Below are 10,830 nucleotides of genomic sequence, written 5' to 3' on the forward strand. Positions count from 1 at the left end.
AGATGGAGCAAAAGCAGGGAATAAGGAGAGGGGTACTCTTCATTCTCCATTGTGGCTCCATTTGGGCTTCACCCACAGTTTCATAGAAGCGATGGTTAAACTCAAAGCGAAAGCACAAAATGTCTTGTATGACGCCAGATGCAGCTGTCAAGATTCACAGCACTAATATAGCCCTAGGTGTGGTAACATCTTTGAATTACACTCCTAGTTAAGAATGAGGTGGAAAATGCTCTGTTTTACCATTTCACATGCCACTACACCACTGATCTAATGTTCTGTCGATAGAGATGTCATATGGTCTAATATTGTGTCTCTGTCCATCAGGCTTTTCGTCTGCTGGGCTTGCTTGGAGCCCTGGACCACCACAAGCAGAAGGTGAACATCGACCAGTCACAAGACGCCTCGGCCGTCAGCCTCCCGGATTCCAAGTCCAGCCAGGACACCGGTGAGCTCCGGCTGCTGTCTTTAACACCTCTTCTATTTCTCACACGCGCGCGTACACACATATATGCACATTAGCTTTGTTGGTAGGTAGAGATCACCTCTTTTTTTTCTTTTATATATATATATATATATTTCTGTGGTATTAACTTTACACTAGAGAAAAGCTATTTGCGTTACCAAAGGTCCCGGTTCTAGCTGCCACGAGTACCCAATTGCAGCTATGAGCTGGGCTAACAAATGGCCAGATCCACTGATTGACTTTATTATCACTGGAATCTGCTGCATGTAGGGCACCGCTGAGGCCTAGCAATGTCAACAGAATTTATGGCTTGGCTTTACAACCTGTCGGAGCCCAAGTGTCTTTGTACGTCTGCACACTTTGTCTGATTGCGAACCAAAAGATCCAACACGGGGAGGCTGACCTCCGTTCAGACAAAGTGAAGTGACCCACATATTTGGTCCCGAGGCTTGGAGTTTTTAACCATTAAATCCTGATGTATACGGCTTTGTAATGATTTTATAGGTCATATAAAATTCCTAATGGCCCATGCACTGTTGAGACCAACGCCTTGACGTCATTTGGGTCACAGGATTAGGCTACACTGTCCATTGTAGATTGAGAGTGAATGTTTTACTCATATTCATGTATATATTACATTTATGCATTATACCCACACCGTAAATCACTCATCTTTCTCATGGAGGTAGTACTCTATTCTGTGTGTTGGACTGATCCCCCGAGGTGAATTCAGTCCTCCCAAGATAATAACATATGCAGCCTTCTGTGGCGCCATCTTTTTACTCAGTCCAGAGATGAAACGGCTTGCAAAAATGACAAGCTTTTTTTTCAATCTGCAACTTATGTTTTGTCATATGTGACAAATGTTTTGTCAATGCCGGGAGCATTGCTTGGAAAATGTCAATCGGGACCTACACTACTGTTCAAACGTTTGGGGTGACTTAGAAATGTCCTTGTTTTTTTTGCACTTTTTTTGTCAATTTTAAAATATCAAATTGATCAGAAATCCAGTGTAGACATTGTTGTAAATTACTTTTGTAGCTGGAAACGGCTGATATTTTTAATGGAATATCTACATAGGCGTACAGAGGCCCATTTATCAGCAAAAATCACTCCTGTGTTCTAATGGCACTTTGTTAGCTCATTCAAGTTTCACTTTAAAAGGCTAACTGATTATTAGAAAACCTTTTTGGAATTATTTTAGCACAGCTGAAAACTGTTGTGCTAATTACAGAAGGAATAAAACTGGCTTTTAGACTAGTTGAATATCTGGAGCATCAGCATTTGTTGGTTTGATTACAGGCTCAAAATGGCCAGAAACAAAATACCTTTCGTCTGAAACTGTCTATTCTTGTTCTGAGAAATGAACGCTATTCAATGCGAGAAACTATCTCTTACAATGCTGTGTACTTCTCCCTTCACAGAACAGCGCAAACAGGCTTTAACCAGAATAGAGTGAGTGGGTGGCCCCGGTGCACAACTGAGCAAGAGGACAAGTACATTTGAGTGTCTAGTTTGAGAAACGGATACCTCACAAGTCCTCAACTGGTAGCTTCATTAAATGGTGCCGGCAAAACACCAGTCTCAACATAAACAGTGAAGATGCGACTCCGGGATGTTGGCCTTCTAGGCAGACTTCCAGTGTCTGTGTTTGTGCCCATCTTAATCTTTACTTTTTTTGGCCAGTCTGTGATATGGCTTTTTCTTTGCAACTCTGCCTAGAAGGCCAGCATCCCATCCTCTTCACAGTTGACGTTGAGACTGGTGTTTTGCCGGTACTATTTAATGAAGCTGCCAGTTGAGGACTTGTGAGGTCTGTTTCTCAAACTAGACACCCAAATGTACTTGTCCTCTTGCTTAGTTGTGCACCGGGGCTTCCCACTCTTTCTATTCTGGTTAGGGCCAGTTTGCGCTGTGCTGTGAGTAGAACACAACGTTGTATGAGATATTTAGTTTCTTGGCAACGTCTCGTATGGAATAGCCTTCATTTCTCAGAACAAGAATAGACTGAGTTTCAGAAGAAATATATTTTGTTTCTGGCCAATTTGAGCCTGTAATTGAATCTACAAATGCTGACGCTCCAGATACTCAACTAGTTTAAAGATGGCCCGTTTTATTGCTGCTTTAATCAGGACATCAGTTTTCAGCTGTGCTAACATAATTGCAAAAGGGTTTTCTAATGATCAATTAGCCTTTGAAAATGATATGCTTGGATTATCTAACACAACATGCCATTGGAACACAGGAGTGATGGTTGCTGATAATGGGCCTTTGCATGTCTATGTAGATATTCCACAAAAATCTGCAGTTTCCAGCTATAATAGTCAGTTAGTCAGTTACAACATTAACAATGTCTACACTGTATTTCTAATCAATTTTATGTTATTTTAATGGAGAAACATGTCCTTGTTCTTGAAAGGAAAGCAAATTAAGTGACCCCAAACTTTTGAACTAATGTGTTCGTCACTAACACACAGATGCGCTGTGACTTTGGGCTCTGTGGACAGTAATAGTTTTAGCAGGCCTGCTAAAAGGGCTTAGTTTGGAATTGAGGCTCTCCAATGGAGGATATGGTTACATCAAGGTCAGTGTCTGGAGCAGCTATAGTCTATGGAAGTTGGCTGCTGCTGTGCACTGGGGATACTGCAGGTCCTGCTACAGTGCTGGAAAGCAATTGGCTATGTTAGGGGTCTTCAACTTGTGGCTCCATAGCTGCTCCCTTGTGGTAGGAAGTCCTGGGCTAGGTGCAGCACTTAACCTGAACCACCACCCCAGTGAATACAATATCCAGGCCAAGAGTTGGACACCAAGGCCTCAAGAATGAATATGGTATGATGTTACAGCTCAGAGATCTGATAAAATGCCCCAGTTCCAACAGTACTCTGCACGCTCTGACGCCATGTACCTCACACCAACCTAGATATGTGTTCGGGGGGGTTGACAACACTTCAGGTCCCATGAAGACATTGGTGAAGAAATGGTCATACCTAATTGTCAAAGTAAAGATACCTTAATAGAAAATGACTCAAGTAAAATTAAGTCACTCTGTAAAATACTACTTGAGTAAAGGTGTTTGGTTTTAAATGTCAAAAGTAAATGTAATTGCGGAAAATAAACGTAAGTTTCAAAACTTAGTATAAATGATTTCAAATTCCTTTATATTAAGCGACCCAGACGGGACCATTTAAATAATAAAAAAATACACTTATAGCCAGGTGAACACTGACACAATTTACAACCAAACCATTTGTTTAGTGAGTCCGGCAGATCAAAGGAAATAGGGATGACCAGGGATGTTTTCTTTTAGTGTGAATTTCACAATTTTCCTGTCCTGCTTTTGGATACCAAGGAAAATGTATGTAGATAAGTACATTATTATCTTTACAAATGTAGTGAAGTAAATGTAAAAAAATTAAGTACAGATCCCCCCCCCCAAAAAATGTACTGTAAGTACTTTATACCACAGCATGAAGGAGACATCATGACTTTGACCAGCTGCTATCCACAGTTGTACTGTGCAGCGCAGCGGTAATCTGAGAGAATTTACAGACAAGACACCACTATGTAATTTTGTCACCTAGCAACACTCACTCATCCACATTGCTCTGGCTGGTACATAGGGCAGCAGTAAAAGTGGTCTTTGGCCGTCTTCTCCACCATGGCCTAGATCCTGATGTTGTTTGCGTCTCCATTAATCTCCACATTGTGTAGGGCCTAGTAAAGGGCCCATATACTGCTCCCGACTGGTGCAGCGGTCTAAAGCACTGCATCTCAGTACTAGAGGTGTCACTACAGACCCTGGTTCGATCCTGGCCTGTATCACAACCGGCATTGATTGGGAGTCCCATAGGGCGGTGCACAATTGACCCATTGTCTGGGTTAGGCCAGGGTAGGCTGTCATTGTAAAATAAGGATTTGTTCTTAACTGATTTTGCTTAGCTAAAGTAAGACAAGGCAATAGAAAAACTTGCCTGTCCAAAGGAACACGGGCGCTCTGCCCAAGTGCCCATCTATTGCGTTTGGCTTCTAAACCAGAGCGTAAAGGGAGGGGCCATTTATAAAGACTGGGACTTGCGTTAGGGGTTGAAACTAAACCCCTTCACTGGGCAATTAAACGTTTAATATCAGACATCTGTTTCTTCGACTCGCCTGTAAAACCAAACCCTGCTCACTGCAGCAGACAGGGCTGTGCTTGATCACCTAGGGTATTGTGACTGTGAAGCAAAGGGTTTTTGCTTGGGACGTGTTCTTTAAAAAAAAAATCATAATCAAACATATATTTCCACCTTTTTGTCTACTTATTAGTTGAATTAAAGAGATGCAGTGCTTTCGGAAAGTATTCAAACCCCTTGACTTTTTCCACATTTGGTTACATACACATTCTTTTTAGCCCTTTTTCTCCCAATTTATGATATCCAATAGGCAGTTAGTCTTGTCCCATCGCTGCAACTCCTGTACGGACTCGGGAGAGGTGACAGTTGAGCCATGCGTCACGAAACACGACCCCGCCAAGCCGCACTGCTTCTTGAAACACTGCTCGCTTAACCCGGAAGCCAGCCACACCAATTTTTCAGAGGAAACACTGTGCACCTGGCGACCAAAGTCAGTGTTCATGTGCCTGGACCGTCACAAGGAGTTGCTAGAGCCTGATGGGACAAGGACATCCCAGCCGGCCAAACCCTCCCCTGAACCGGATGACGCTGGGCCAATTGTGCGCCACCTCATGGGTCACCCGGTGTGGCTGGCTGCGACACAGCACTGCACTAAAATGTAATCAATGTTTTTATTTTGCCTCAATCGACAAACAATAGCCGGTTTAGACCTCTTTGCAAATCTATAAAAACAGAATTTACATACGTTTTCAGACCCTTTACTCAGTACTTTGTTGTTGCACCCTTGGCAGCGACTACAGCCTCTACTATTCTTGGGTATGATGCTACAAGCTTGGCACACCTGTATTTGGGGAGTTTCTTCCATTATTCACTGCAAATCCTCAAGCTCCGTCAGGTTGTATGGGGAGCAAAGCTATTTTTAGGTCTTGCCAGAGATGATCAATTCCGGGCTCTGGCTGGGCCACTCAAAGACATTCAGAGATTTGCCCGAAGCCACTCCTGTGTTGTCTTGGCTGTGTGCTTAGGGTTGTTGTCCTGTTTGAAGGTGAACCTGTGCCCCAGTCTGAGGTTATGAGTGCTTTGGAGCAGGTCTTCATCAAGGATGTCTCTGTACTTTTGCTGTGTTCAGCTTTCCCCCTCCTGACTAGTCTCCCAGTCCCTGCCACTGAAAAACATCCCCACAGCATGATGCTGCCGCCACCATGCTTCACCGTGCCAGGTTTCCTCCAGATGTGACACTTGGCATTCAGGCCAAAGAGCTCAATCTTGGTTTCATCAGACCAGAGAATATTGTTTCTCATGGTCTGAGTCTTTTGGTGACTTTTGGCTGTCATGTGCCTTTTACTGAGGATTGGCTTCCGTCTGGCCACTCTAGCATAAAGGCGTGATTGGTGGAGTACTGCAGAGATGGTTGTCCTTCTGGAAGTTTCTCCCATCTCCACAGAGCAACTCTGGAGCTCCATCAGTGCCACAGAGGTCTTGATCACCTCCCAGACCAAGGCCTTTCTCCCCCGATTGCTCACTTTGGACAGGCAGCCAGCTCTAGGAAGAGGCTTGGTGGTTCCAAACTTATTCCATTTAACAATGTAGGTCACTATGTTGGGAACCTTCAATGCTGCAGAAATGTTTTGGTACCCTTCTCCAGATCTGTGCCTCGACACAAGCCTGTCTTGGAGCTTTGCGGACGATTCCTTCGACCTCACGGCTTGGTTTTTGCTCTGACATACACTGTCAAGTGTGGGACCTTTTATATAGATAGGTTTCTGCATTTCCAAATCATGTCCAATCAATTGAATTTACCACAGGTGGACTCCAACATGAAGACACATCCCAAGGATGATCAATGGAAATAGGATGCACCTGAGCACAATTTGAGTGTCATAGCGAACGGTCTGAATTCTTACAAACATTTCTAAACCGGTTTTCGCTTTTGAGAATTTGTTTTTATTTAAGCTTTATTAGAATAAAGATGTATCGTAACAATGTGGAAAAAGTCAAGGGGTTGGAATGTTTTCAGAATGCATTCTATCATGCCCCTTATATTAGCTCATCAAATCAAGAAGTATTAAATGTTGGTTCTACATGAGCAATTACTTGTAGAATTTGAAAAGGTATCTAAGCAGCCCAGCAGATGGGCCCTATATGAATGATAAGCTAAAAACAAGAAAGTTCTCCGTTTCAATGCTGAAAGAAATAAGGTATTATAAAATCATTTCACTTTAGTCGCCCAGGGCAGGGAGTAAGTTACCTGTATGATTAGGCAAAATATAATAAAATAAGGTTTCACGGTTTATTTCACGTTTGTAGATGACCCGTGTTGAAACATTAACTTTCCTAACCCTTTACACTTGTTCCCGTGTATGAATTGAAAATGGCCTACATTGGAATGCAGTACAAGAACATGCTATACAGTACCAGTCAAAAGTTTGACACCGACTAATGTTCAGTTTCTTTATTTTTACTATTCTACATTGTAGAATAATAGTAAAGACATCAAATATGAAACACATATGGAATCATGTAGTAACCAAAAACGTGTTAAACAAATCAAAATATATTTTAGATTCTTCAAAGTAGCCACCCTTTGCCTTGACAGCTTTGCACACTTATTACATTTTTTTATGACCCTTTTCTTTGTACATTTTACTGCTTTTTCTCCTCAATTGGTGGTTAGTCTCGTCCCCTCGCTACAACTCGCCTACGGACTCGAGAGGCGACGGTCGAGAGCCATGCGTCACCGAAACACGACCCTTCCAAACTGCACTGCTTCTTGACACACTGCTCGATATAACGCAGAAGCCAGCCACACCAATGTGTCGGCGGAAACACTGACTAGCTGGCGACCGGGATTAGCTTGCTGGCGACCGGGATTAGCTTGCAGGCGCCCGGCCCGCCACAATTAGTTGCTAGAGCCTAATGGGACAAGGAAATCCCTGCCCGTCAATCCCTCCCCTAACCCGAGCGACGCTGGGCCAATTGTGCGCTACCTCAGGGGTCTATCGGACCGCCTGTAACGCAACCTGCGTTCGAATGACGGGTCTGTAATGATGCCTTAACCACTGCAATGCAGTGCCTTAGACCGCTGCTCCTCTCGGGAGGCCAACTTTGCACGCTCTTGGCATTTTCTCAACCAGCAAAAATAGAGAAAATGAATCACTATCCTTTGATCTTCATCAGATGACACTCCATAGGACTTCATGTTACACAATACATGTATGTTTTGTTTGATAAAGTTCATATTTATATAAAAAATCTGTTTACATTGGCGCGTTACGTTCAGTATTTCTAAAACATGCATTGATTTTGTAGAGAGCCACATCAAATTACAAAAATACTCATCATAAATGTTGATGAAAATTCAAGTGTTACATGGAATTAGAGATACTTCTCCTTAATGTAACCGCTGTGTCAGATTTTCTTTACTTTACGGAAAAAGCAAACCATGTAATAATCTAAGTATAGCGTTCAGACGACAAAGCAGCCAAAAAGAGATCTGCCATATTGGGTAGTCAACATTTGTCAGAAATGGCATTATAAATACTAACTTACCTTTTGATCTTCATCAGAATGCACTCCCAGGAATCCCAGTTCCACCATAAATGTTCGATAATGTCCATAATTTATGACCAAATAGCCTCTTTTGTTAGCGTGTTTGGTAAACATATCCAAACACGCGTTCAGGTCCAGTCGGACAAAGTTCAAAAAGTTATTACAGGTTGTATAAACATGCCAAACTAAGTATAGAATCAATCTTTAGGATGTTTTTAACAAATCTTCAATAATGTTCCAACCGGAGAATTCCATTGTCTGTAGAAAAGTAATGGAACGAGAGCTAACCGCGAGTCATGAGCCCAAGGCACTCTGCCAGACCACTGACTCAAATAGCTCTCATGAGCCCCTCCTTTATAGTAGAATCCTCAAACAAGTTTCTAAAGAAGACGGTTGACATCTAGTGGAAGCCTTAGGAAGTGCAACATAACCAATATCCCACTATCTACGATAGGGGATAAGTAAAAAAAAAAAACTACAAGCCTCAGATTTCCCACAGCCTGGTTGGATTTAGCTCCTCCGAGTTAGCTCCTACGATTCAGTGTCAGTTCATATCATTCTATTACATACAGTACATGCATACCGCAGAATGATAAATCATGCAATTATTATTCTCAAGAGCATTTAGCTGCAAACGCCTGTTCTCACCATCTTCAGTTCAATTCATCTAACTTTCTTTCATGGCAACTCCTAAGCAGGCCATGTCATTTGTTTCATAGTCAATATATAATCATATTTCATGACAGTGTAATGGTTAGCTTTGTTTACAGTTAGGGAGTCTTTGCAGCATGTAGATGGTGCCGGTATCATTGCATATTTCCCATCACCTGATGAACAACCACAGTACCAGTCTGGTGTTAATCGTTCTGGGCTGTATTGACGTATCCTGAAAATGACATCTGCTGCTTTAGATGAAACGGTCGTATCTCAGTTATTGTTTTCATATCTACAAAAAATAAGCTATTTTCTTTACTTTCAGAGAGCGAGCTGATCAAGGGGTTGAAAATGTAGATTTTGCCAGATGTTCACTGTCTGGGGACCAGGCCGTGAAGCGTTATTGCTGGCAATTGTCCACGACCAGAAGTAATTAAACTGTTCTATGTTCTTTTTCTCTCCATCTCGTCCTGGTCTTGTTGTACATGGAACCTGTCTCGCATGTATTAAATAAAAAAAAAATGGCAGCTGCCAATTTTCAGATTTTACACCACATAGTCCAGTGAAAATAGCTGTGTTTATCTGTTGCTGCCAAGTCATGATTTCCCTGCGGGGTTAGCCTTGCCATAACCATGTGGTGAGACTAATAGCCCTCTATTTAAATGTTTCAGGTACATTCCGATAGGTGTCTGCGTCACATACAATATGGTCTATTGACATTATCTTCTATTGTTTGTCCTCGTGTCTGTTTTTCAAGCATAAAGTACTCTTGCCACTTAGTGTGGACACCAGGTGAGACCACATGCACACACACACACACACACACACATAATCTCTTCACTTCATCCTTCTCCCTAAATCCTCTAGGTTATATCAGCTGTTTTGGTGAACCCCTCCCTCATCTGAACTGGCTGACAGGTCACTTGGTCGGGTCAACAGGAAGTATTATTAGAGAGATGCTTTACATTGAAATTCAGATAATGTTGTCGTCCCAGCATAAATGATCCAAGGTCGGTTTTGCATTTCACCTCCTGATGATTATGATGACTGACCTTGTTAGAATAACAAACAAAAAAAATGCTCTCTCTATATGTCTCTCGTCTGGTTAGGAGACACCACATTTGTTATAAACTGAGAGATAATTAGGGTAGCACTGTAATTCATTAATCATATGCTGTCTGGCGCTGTTCTTATCTCTTTCCCTTTCAGTCTAATCACCACTCTCCCAACCTTTCTTCCTCGTTTTTATAATATACACCGTATGTGCAATGAAGTTTCTATAATATTACAATTATCAGAACTATAATGCATTTATGTATTTAAAACATCTGGACAATGAACTTCTTTCAATCAAGCGTTTCACGTTCTCCGCTGGTTGAAATGAAGTATCTCATTGAAAAACTATCCTGTGTCCTCAGATTAATGCAGATGAAGGGAGTCAGCTATGCGTAGGTTTTTTTTCTGTGTGAATTACAAATCAGCCTTTACTTAAATCATGTTTTGTAGTCTGTAACTATGTAATAATGTGTTATCATTGGTCCCAGGAGCAGGAGTGGTAACCACTGTTGAAGTGTATAATTGTAATACCTACATGCAGACACAGCATCATTCAAAGAATGGAGTTTGATACACCTGGTATTGGATATGACTGAAAAATAATCTAATTCATACCTGAACCACACCTTTATTTATCAAGGTAGAGTACATGATCAGTGAATATATTAAATGTATAGGCTACAATGTGGGGATCTCATGCATGGTAATATCTACATATACATGTACAGTGGAAGTCGGATGTTTACATACACTTAGATTGGAGTCATGTACTCGTTTTTCAACCACATTTCTTGTTAACAAACTATAGATTTGACATGTCTGTTAGGACATCTACCTTGTGCATGACACAAGTAATTTTTCCAACAATTGCTTACAGCTGTATCACAATTCCAGTGGGTCAGAAGTTTACATACACGAAGTTGACTGTGCTTTTAAAACAGCTTGGTAAATTCCATAAAAGGATGTCATGGCTTTAGAAGCTTCTTATAGGCTAAT

The sequence above is a fragment of the Oncorhynchus keta genome, chromosome 27, assembly GCF_023373465.1.
Source record: "Oncorhynchus keta strain PuntledgeMale-10-30-2019 chromosome 27, Oket_V2, whole genome shotgun sequence".
Lineage (NCBI taxonomy): Eukaryota > Metazoa > Chordata > Actinopteri > Salmoniformes > Salmonidae > Oncorhynchus > Oncorhynchus keta.